A 9,225-nucleotide genomic window follows, 5' to 3' on the forward strand; every position below is an offset into this window, starting at 1 on the left:
AGCCCTGGTCTGGGAGGATCCCATATGCCGCGGAGCAACTGGGCCCGTGAGCCACAACTACTGAGCCTGCGGGTCTGGAGCCTGTGCTCCACAACCAGAGAGGCCGCGACAGTGAGAGGCCCACGCACCGCGATGAAGAGTGGCCCCTGCTTGCCGCAACTAGAGAAAGCCCTTGCACAGAAACGAAGACCCAACACAGCAAAAGTTAATTAATTAATTAATAAACTCCTACCCCCAACAGCTAAAAAAAGAAAAAAAAGATTAGTATAAATCCACAGTGTAACTGTGTATTGCTTTATTTGAGGGGTGCAGGGGAGACACCCAGGTAAGAAAAAAATCAATTAAAGGACTAGGAATGTAAGGAGCAATAATGTTAAAATAGTAAAATACAAAAAATGAGTAACTGCAATCATTTTCTTAGGAGGACTTGATTTGTGGAAGAAAAACTAATTGGTATATGAAAAACATCTGTATGAAGTAGAAATTGGTTTCAATAACATTAGTAGAGAATACATTCTAGAAAGTAACAGTAACTAGAATGTACAAATTCTGACCGCAATTTAATAGAACAATCCCAGATGGTTAGGCTGAGGCCAACACCTAATGAGGACAAAACCTTTGTCTATGGGAAATTTTGGTTGATACCTGGAGAAATATTACACTGTGCATAAACCAAACTGAATTGTTTTCACAAGTGTTATAAAGTTTCATATAGTAAAGGGTTTTTCTATATGCACTTCAGTTTCACAGCAAGAGTGGTATAGAATACCTAAACACACAAGAGAGCATTCATGCAAGATATCTAACTCCTTGGTATAATAATGCATACAATCCAAAATGATTACACTGTCATCACATCTAGGGCTTTCTGTAACTACAAGGTAGTGGTTGTAGAAAGCATGGACCTCAGTATCAGCTGCGGGCCCAGCCATCACCTTCTTCTATATGTTTTCTTTTTGCATTTTTACTTCATTTTTCTTAATTCTGCTGTTATTGCCGTTTCTTAGCAAAACTGGTAAAAACAAAATTGTAATCACTGAACATAGCACTCCTCTGGTAATCAAGGCATTTAAAACTTTCAATCTTGTGGGACAAAGAAAGCACTGTTGACAAACAGGGTAATCAAAATTTTTCCTGGCATAAAAACCCACAACTTTCTTAATCAGGTCATTATAAGAGTTCATATGAAGTTTGTTTCAAAGCTACCATGAGAAAATTCTGGTTCTGGAGTGGTGTGAATAGCCCAGTGAGTTCCCTATGATTTCATTCCACTCACTGAATACCCACAAGGATTGAACTGTGTGACATCAATGACAGAACCTAGCACAAGTTCTGCTCTCATTAATGACATCTTTGCAGTAACACCATCTTTCACGTAAAATTAGTCCATAACTTCTGGGTCAATCTCACTCATCAGTATTTCCTGGGTTTGATCTAGCTGACTGATTACCCAGCTCTCTGGAAAATCCAGAGTATACCACTATGAACAGTCAGAGTTCATCCATCCTATACAATATGCTGTTCCATTGGGGAAAATTATATTAAGAAACTATTTCTTCCTGGAAATTCCAGTGTGGGTTCCCTTGGTGAGAAAGCTTCATGAAATTCTTAGGAGAATAAAAGAAGCTTTGAATTGAATTGAAACCGTTGTAATTTCTAGCAAGCTCCAACAGGGGAACCAGTGCTTTCAGCAGAAGGTGGTACCACACATCTTCAAAATGAAACATCTCTTGGAGACAAAAATGTTATTCTCACTGAACACATAAGCTTCCTGCTTGTCAGTTTTTGCCACACTCGTGACTGACCACTAAACATCCTTCAAGAGTATGTCCCACTGGGATCATGGGGTGGTTTGAAGATTCCCCAGATCCTTGGTTTGTGACAGGTTGCTGCCAGGAGAACTAGAAGTCCAGCAGCTTCTTGCTTCCTTTGGAAAAAAAATGTGCAGCTTCCATCACCAGGAGATTAGCAAATAATTAACAACCACAGAAAATCAACTAAATCTCTTCTCCCATCGCTGCCAGTGCCACCAATTACTCCAACTGTGTTACCAAAGTTCAGTCTCCTTTTCTGCTTTAATTTTATACTGACTCTTTTTTAAGGAAAGCATTAATAAAATTTACCTGGCCTTTTTTTTTTTTTGGAGTGCAGAGAGAGACGAAAGTTGATCACGAGTTTGCTGGAAACAGAGGCAGATAAAATTCAGTGTCTCAGAGTCCCCTGTTTGCCATCAGAGGGAGTAGAGACAGCAGCTAGCTAAGTGAACAACCTGTAATAGGGGCAGAGCAGGTGCGCAGCCGTTAGTGCAACCGTTAGTGTGCCACCATTAGCGCGAGACCCATAGGGCAGTGGTTAGAGGTCCCGCTCTGCCAACAGTCAGCCTGGTAGTGGTCCTCGCGGCGGCAAGTAGTGAGAAGCAGGTCACAGCCTTCTCCCTGGGGCCCTCCAGGCCCTCTGGCCTCAGGCCAGCGGGTGAGCTGCGGGCCCAGGGACAGGCTGAGGGCTGTGTCCTGCAGAGCTCCAGAGTCCTCGCCAGGGCCGCCCACTGGCTGGGCCCAGACCTTGAAGCAGCCCAGAACCTCTCCCCCATCCCTACCTCCAGGACCTAATGGCAGCAGCAGTCTCCATGGGTCACAGTCTGTGGAGGCCTCAGCAACTGGACTACATAGACACTGCCATTAGGGTAATAGCTTCAGTCTCTCTATTCAAGTTGCAAAAATTGGTCCAGCTTAGATCAGTTGTCTACCGCTAGGAGGTGGCCAGAGGTCAGGGTTAAATTGCAAAGACACTGCACTTCATTACCGCAGATCCACCTCTGTAGTTGGGCAATTGTTCTCAAAAAAGGGCAATTGTTGTGAGCTGGGAATTAACCTGATTGGTGTTTGCTACAATATGTATTTCTATTGCTCCTATACAAATGATTCTCTCCGGTTTAAATGAAAAGCCTGAGGGCTGGTCCTGGGGCCTGGCTCCCTCAGTGATGATAGCTGGGCAGGGTCTGGGGACCTGGCCCTGAGGGTGCCTCCAGCTGAGATCTGCCTCTTCAGCCGGACCTGGGCACTGGCAGAAGGACCCAGACTGGGTGCTGGACAAACGCTCCCAGGCAGGGTAACCGGACGTGCAGGGACCCCTTCCTCTTAGCCAGGGCCTGGACCTCAGAGGATGAAAGTTGAGCCTTGAGACCTTGCCCTTTCTTGTCAGAACAGAGAATAACATTTGTTTTGGTGGAGGTTTACAGGAACATCATGACCTGACCATGACCTGACCTCAAGAACAGAGGATCTGACACCAAGAAGTCTGCAACAACTGACCACGCCCCTCCTTCACCTTTCCTATAAAAGGGCTTTGATGAAAGCTTGCGAGGAGTTCAGGGTTTTTAAGGCATGAGCCACCCGTCTCCTTGCTTGGCCCTGCAATAAACCTTTCTCTGCTCCAAACTCCGAAGTTTTGGTATTGTTTGGCCTCACCGTGCGTCGGGCACACAAACTTGCATTCAATAACACATCCAAGGTCACATAGAGATTTTGTACTGGGCCTAGAACAAGGGTCTTCTCATTCCCAGTTCATCCTCCCTCACCACCAGAGCATAAAACAGCCCTATTCCTGAAGGTAATACCCTTTCAAACACCAACAGTATACAACTGAACATGGCCTGGTGAAACCTTGTTATACCTTGTTCACACTCACCCATGCAGAGTGGATGGAAAGCAACAGGATACCTGCTCCTGTCTGATTGTGACGTTGGACAATCAGACAATCGGAATCCTTACCTGTGAGGAGTAGACCTCCTTTCTGACCTCAAAGAGATCTTCATTTTCTGAGACTTTCTACCCCATGTCCCATCCATAGTCATTCCCCCTCCTTCTTATTCCCAAAATGAGCAGCTCCAGAATAAAGGAAGGAGTCAGTGCACAGGGTTGGGCGTGTTGAGAGGGATCGTGGAATGGTGGAGAGTAAACGGTGTAAGGAAGGAAAATCAGGCAGACCTCAGAGGTTGCCCTCCTTCCCCTGGGCGGAGAGACTGGCCAGGATGGCAGCACAACTGGGGGTCCGAAGTGCGCCCTGGAGCAGAAGGGGAACGACGCGGGGATCTCCCAATGCCTTCCTTTTGCTCTTAAGTCTCCCCACCCTACATGTCCACATCTCAGAACTCACCAGTCCCTAGCACAGCGTAGGCTCTTCACTACAGGTTGTGCTTGGCCTTTCCCCAGAGCTGTAGGATACAGACGCCCCGATGCCTCCCCGGGGTCAGAGTACCTACGGGCCTGTCTCAGGAATACGAGGTGCTGCTGTGAAATACACAGTCCTCTGCAAATGCAAGGATGTTGTTACAGAAGGATACCGAGGGTTAAGCAATGAAAGGGTAGCCTGTTAGAATATTTTAAAGCACGTGTACAAACATCCGTGAGGCTGGTGCTTTCAGGGAGGGAACGGCCAGGGCCATGCTTGTGAGGCCTTGACTTTGACCCTTTCTGGAGCCCGCTAGGCCTCGCAGACATCAGCGTGCTCCCCTTCCTTCTTCCTCCCTCCCTGACCAGTCCAGTCATTCTTGGCCCCCTCCCTTCACCCAGGCCATGCGCGGCGCACAGGGCCTCTGCGGGTTGGAAGGGCCTGCTGGGCCTGAGACTTCCAGACTCTGTGGAACAATGCCTGTCCTCCTCAGACAGGCAGGATAGACCCCGACACCGCAGGGAAACCAGTGCGTGTGTGTCTCCCGGAAGTGAGGACTTGGTGCCCCCAAACAAGAAGGGTCAGTCAAGATGTCTCTCCTTGCCCAGGTTTTTATGGGCATCTCAGGGCAGAGAAGAGGGCTGGGGGTGTAACGTGTCTCTCTCTGTTTCTCTGATTAGCCTCGTACACTCCCTGATGAGGACTGCGCCACCAGGGTCCCAGATCTATTGTTTTTAAATCAAGTAATCTAGGTTTTTAAAAAATAATTCAAAGTAGACAGAAAAAAATCTTGCATAATCATTTTGTAGTAGTATCCCTGCCAAGCCAGTGGGAAATGACAGCTTCCCAGGGCTCTTATCTGCCCAAAATTACTCTTACCTATCCCAAATTAAAGGAAGTTTCCATTTCAGCAAGTTGGAGCAATTCAGAGAAGAAGCAATGACCTGAGCTTTGGCAAAGAAAAATGGAAGTGGGTCCTTCTTCATTTCTTCTTTTAACCAAGGTTCTCTTCCCCTTTGGATTTTATAAGGGCCACAGACCACTCCAGAGATCCCAAGCCAATCTCCACTTATTTATGGGAGAAAGACAGAATCAACCACATGATGGAGAAAATATCAAATGTCCCTTACTTCTGTTCAAGTACACATGAAGCTCCTTCAAGGTCCATACACTGTGCCAAACCCAGAGGTTGGGGATGGGGAGGAGGAAGTCAGATATGGATAAGAACAAGGTCTTCCTTCTAAGAGCTCAGCAGTCCAGTGAGAAAGCAAGCACAAGATCCAGGACTTCCCTGGCGGCACAGTAGTTAAGAATCCACCTGCCAATGCAGGGGACATGGGTTCGAGCCCTGGTCTGGGAAGATTCCACATGTCGTGGAGCAACAAAGCCTGTGCGCCACAACTATTGAGCCTGCACTCTAGAGCCCATGAGCCACAACTACGGAGCCCGCATGCCACAACTACTGAAGCCCACGCACCTAGAGCCCGTGCTCCTTAACAAGAGAAGCCACTGCAATGAGAAGCCTGTGTACCACAATGAAGAGTAACCCCCACTCGATGCAACTAGAAAAAAGCCTGAGCGCAGCAGCAAAGACCCAATGCAGCCAAAAATAAATTAATTAGTTGATTTTTTAAAAAAAAGGATACAAGGTCCACTGGGATATGGACAAAAAATTATGGGCATCTATGCGGGGGTGACTGATAAGATCTGGAAAAGCTGTTCCGGGAGGTGGGATTAGAACTAAGCCACTCAGCAGTGAGATGGTAGACTGGGGGAAAACATTTGCATGGAAGTAAAATAGGAGAATAAACCAATGTAGTAGAAACGTGGGGTGTAGAAATATTAAAATGTCCATAGCTCAGGAAGAAATGGTTTCCAACCAGCATCACTGACCGTCACCCATCCTTAGGTCTGGGGCATCTAGAAAGAACACCAAATTTACCAGCAACTATGATCCTTCTAGGCTCCCCTTACCGCACTGTTGATCTGAAAGTACCTGCTAGCTTCATCTGACTACTTAAAAAGCAATTTTCAGGCCCATGTCAGTGGCTCAATGGAGATATTGCAATATAGACTGCTTCTTCCTGAAGTCAGAGCAAGTTCGGCGCCAAGTAATGAATTGCAAAGGGAAGGTACACTGATGCAGACAGAGATGCCTAAAGAAAGGTACCTGCTAGAGGCTCTCCAGGTCTTCCATGGGTGTTTCTGGAAGGCTGCAGGTTTGCCGTGGGGCTCTTGCATCCAGAACTGCTCTTGATAAGAGTCTTCTCCCTATGAGGAAAACATGATAAAAGATTACTGTAATTCGTATTTTTAAGTAAAGCAAACATATTAAAATAAGTTCTCACATAATTTATGATAAAGTAGAATTGGTGAAACAGAAATTCATGAGCTATTTGAGTAAGAAAGTTTACTGATTGTAATTTTGTCCCACACAAAGTTTTCTCTTATTTTCAAATAGTGGGCAATTTCTCTAGTGATTTCCAAAATGTTATCTCAGTTAGCTAAGTTTTGTTCAGTATAGCAACATTTTAACGTTGTATTCTTTATTTTTTTAATTTTTAATTCTTAAGGTATATTTTTTAATTTTTACATGTATCGCTAAATAAACTGTATATTTAAGAATAATTTATACTGGGGCTTCCCTGGTGGCTCAGTGCTTAAGAATCCGCCTACCAATGCAGAGGACGTGGGTTCAAGCCGTGGTCCAGGAAGATCCAACATGCCACAGAGCAACTAAGACCATGTGCCACAACTACTGAGCCTGCACTCTAAAGCCCGTGAGCCACAACTACTGAGCCCACATGCCACAACTACTGAAGCCCATGTGCCTAGAGCCCATGCTCCACAACGAGAAGCCACCGCAATAAGAAGCCTGCACACCGCAACAAAGAGTAGCCCCCACTCACTGCAACTAGAGAAAAAGGCCGTGCGCAGACAACACAGCCAAAAATAAATTAATTCATTCATTTAAAAAATAATAATTTATATCAGTAACTAGGGTGATGATCAGTAGGAGGAAGAACATTTACTAGTGCTGTATTCATGACTATCAGTGTTTGAACAACTAACTTTAATGTCTTATGTTATTAGGTTAGATGGATTAATTTTACAAGAAACACAATGTATAAAACACATCACTGCACAAAAACAAAGGATCATGAGAGATTACTACACGCAACTATATGCCAATAAAATAGTCAACCTGGAAGAAATGGAAAAACTCTTAGAAATGCACAACCTTCTGAGACTGAACCAGGAAGAAATAGAAAATACGAACAGACCAATCACAAGCACTGAAATTGAAACTGTGATTAAAAATCTTCCAACAAACAAAAGCCCAGGACCAGATGGATTCACACATGAATTCCATCAAACATTTGGAGAAGAGCTAACACCTATCCTTCTCAAATTCTTCCAACATATAGCAGAGGGAGGAACACTCCCAAACACATTTACGAGGCCACCATCACCCTGATACCAAAACCAGACAAAGATGTTACAAAGAAAGAAAACTACAGACCAATATCACTGTTGAACGTAGATGCAAAAATTCTCAACAAAATACTAGCAAACAGAATCCAACAGCACATTAAAAGGATCATACACCATGATCAAGTGGGGTTTATCCCAGGAATGCAAGGATTCTTCAATATATGCAAATCAATCAATGTGGTGCACCATATTAACAAATTGAAGGAGAAAAAGCATATGATCATCTCAATAGATGCAGAGAAAGCTTTCAACAAAATTCAACACCCATTTATGATAAAAACCCTCCAGAAAGTAGGCATAAAGGGAACTTACCTCAATATAATAAAGGCCATATATGACAAACCCACAGCCAACCTCGTCTTCAATGGTGAAAAACCGAAACCATTTCTGCTAAGATCAGGAACAAGACAAGGTTGTCCACTCTCACCACTATCATTCAACATAGTTTTGGAAGTTTTAGCCACAGCAATCAGAGAAGAAAAAGAAATAAAAGGAATCCAAATCGGAAAAGAAAAAGTAAAGCTGTCACTGTTTGCAGATGACATGATACTATACATAGAGAATCCTAAAGATGCTACCAGAAAACTACTAGAGCTAATCAATGAATTTGGTAAAGTAGCATGATACAAAATTAATGCACAGAAATCTATTGCATTCCTATACACGAATGATGAAAAATCTGAAAGTGATATCAAGTAAACACTCCCATTTACCACTGCAACAAAAAGAATAAAATACCTAGGAATAAACCTACCTAAGGAGACAAAAGACCTGTATGCAGAAAATTATAAGACACTGATGAAAGAAATTAAAGATGATACAAAGAGATGGAGAGATATACCATGTTCTTGGATTGGAAGAATCAACACTGTGAAAATGACTATATTACCCAAAACAATCTACAGTTTCAACGCAATCCCTATCAAACTACCACGGGCATTTTTCACAGAACTAGAACAAAAAATTTCACAATTTGTATGGAAACACAAAAGACCCCATATAGCCAAAGCAATCTTGAGAAGGAAAACAAGAGCTGGAGGAATCAGGCTCCTGGACTTCAGACTATACTACAAAGCTACAGTCATCAAGACTGTATGGTACTGGCACAAAAAATGAAATGCAGATCAATGGAACAGGATAGAAAGCCCAGAGATAAACCCAGACACATATGGTCACCTTATGTTTGATAAAGGAGGCAAGAATATACAATGGAGAAAAGACAGCTTCTTCAATAAGTGGTGCTGGGAAAACTGGACAGCTACATGTAAAAGGATGAAATTAGAACACCCCCTGAAACCACACACAAAAATTAACTCAAAATGGATTAAAGACCTAAATGTAAGTCCAGACAGTAGCAAACTCTTAGAAGAAAACATAGGCAGAACACTCTATGACATAAATCACAGCAAGATCCTTTTTGACCCAGCTCCTAAAGAAATGAAAATAAAAACAAAAATAAACAAATGGGAACTAATGAAACTTAAAACCTCTTGTACAGCAAAGGAAACCATAAACAAGACCAAAAGACAAGCCTCAGAATAGGAGAAAATATTTGCAAAT

At 43.6% G+C, this 9,225-nt stretch overlaps 1 pseudogene; it reads right to left on the reverse strand.

Annotated features, from left to right (window-relative positions):
- Positions 1 to 978: 978 nt before the first annotated feature.
- Positions 979 to 1,955, reverse strand: LOC103079624 (S-adenosylmethionine decarboxylase proenzyme-like; annotated as a pseudogene).
- Between the last annotated feature and the right edge of the window lie 7,270 nt (positions 1,956 to 9,225).

This window comes from Lipotes vexillifer, unplaced genomic scaffold (genome assembly GCF_000442215.2).
Source record: "Lipotes vexillifer unplaced genomic scaffold, Lipotes_vexillifer_v1.1 scaffold375, whole genome shotgun sequence".
NCBI lineage: Eukaryota > Metazoa > Chordata > Mammalia > Artiodactyla > Lipotidae > Lipotes > Lipotes vexillifer.